The sequence below is a fragment of the Nanorana parkeri genome, unplaced genomic scaffold (assembly GCF_000935625.1).
Source record: "Nanorana parkeri isolate BGI_ZX_2015 unplaced genomic scaffold, ASM93562v1 scaffold376, whole genome shotgun sequence".
NCBI classification, from domain to species: Eukaryota; Metazoa; Chordata; class Amphibia; order Anura; family Dicroglossidae; genus Nanorana; species Nanorana parkeri.
In genome coordinates, this window is record NW_017306644.1 from 1 (window position 1) to 1,788 (window position 1,788).

Below are 1,788 nucleotides of genomic sequence, written 5' to 3' on the forward strand. Positions count from 1 at the left end.
TCCCAGAGACAGAGGCATGACTCCCAGAGACAGAGGCATGCTGGGATTTGTAGGTTCACAACAGCTGGAGTGCTGAGGTTGCCTGCCCCTGGGCTATACAACCCGCTGCTCATTTAGAACCAGCGCCAGGGCAGTCACATGATTGTACGATCAGCTCACATAGGACGCTCGCTGATTTGCACGGTTGGATAATACGCACATTGTAGACGCGATCATAAATACCAGTACAAAGGTCGCGGTAACCCGCCCGAGCATTTCTACAATCAACAGCTGAACGCCGAGTGGGGGGGGAGCTTTCAAATCTCAACTTTGTACACTCGCTTTCAAGACGTGGAGCCGGGGCCCTAAAATAACATCCTGCTGGCTCCTGGATTGGCCCTAGAATTCTGCATTCATTTGTCCAGCCCTGGCTCACATTTCATGCGGGACCGGACAGATCCCAGGAGCCGGGTCGCCAATGCTCCATAAAAATGACATCTGGCGCCCAACTTTTGAGCTTCTCTCTAGTTGTCAATGAAGCTCCTAAAATAAGATCCGGCTGGCTCCGGGATTGGACGGACCGGCTCTGGAACTCCGTACTGACCACCGCCCCTTTCACATCCACTTTTAGGGGCCGGCTGACACCATCGGCGTGCGGGCCGCGCTGGACGGTTTTCAGTCTTTCTGGCGCAGCCCGAGCGGCCTTGTCATGGACGGGCCCGGGGTTCACGCCGCAGCATTCCGACGTTGTGCTCTTAAAATAAGTACGGCGCACCGCAGTGAGGCGCAGTGCAACCGTATCGTACGCAGAACTGAAGGAAATGTCAATTGTGTAATTTCAATAAAGTAAAAAAAAAGAAAAAAACAAGTAACAGTGCCATGCACATCGATCGAGCGCATTGTTCTCGGGGAGACGCACACCGGCAGATAGATAATCCCATTGCCGTCGGAGACAGCTCGCCGTGCGTCCTTCATCAGATTCCACTGCATCGAAATATCGCCTTCTATTAGGGCTGGTCAGGTGCGGTACCTGTCCCTAACCCTTCAGGTGGAGCTGCCCCAGCACTGCAAGGGTTAAGTCTGCCCGGAGTTCTGCTTTAAATCTAGAGCTCCCCCCCCCCACCACTTCTATTCTGCCAGTAGACGTCCCCAGTCCTATGTTCAGCATCATTCAACTCACTTCCTCTGAGCCCCGGTTGTCCTGGACCCGCCCCCCCAGCCTATGACTGGACAGTGAAAGCAGAAGCAGCTCAGTGATTGGCTCATCTCTCCCATCACTCTGCTCTCTCCTCCTACCACCATGCTTCTTGTCAGCCCGTAAACTCAATGGCTTCTTGTGCTGCTTCTTCTTCTCACGTTCGAGCCGTGCTGCACAGGGACTGCAGGAGGTGCTGATATCAGGCGCTTGCGCTGCTCGTGTATAATAAATAACGCTCAGTGGCGCGTTAATGATTGAAGAGCGGCGATGATTTGTGGCTTTGATATTCCTCCTCCGCGTCCGATTATCTAGATCCGTGACTGACAGCTATACAAACACATGCAAAGCGCCGGCCTCCCGGGTCACATCCCATCTCTATTATGACTGATAACAGAGTAAAGGGCAACTCCAGACAGAGAGCGGAGTCCCGGCTGGAAATACTTCCTCCACTTCCTGTCCTCGTGACCACACAGGAAACCCTTCGGCCGCTCTCCTGGACTGACATTGCAGAGGGGAGGAAAGGGAAAAGATATGTGGAACAAACTTCAGCTTTAGTAACTTGTCTAATACATTTCCCCCCCCCCATACATACATCTGGGTGTCCCCACATA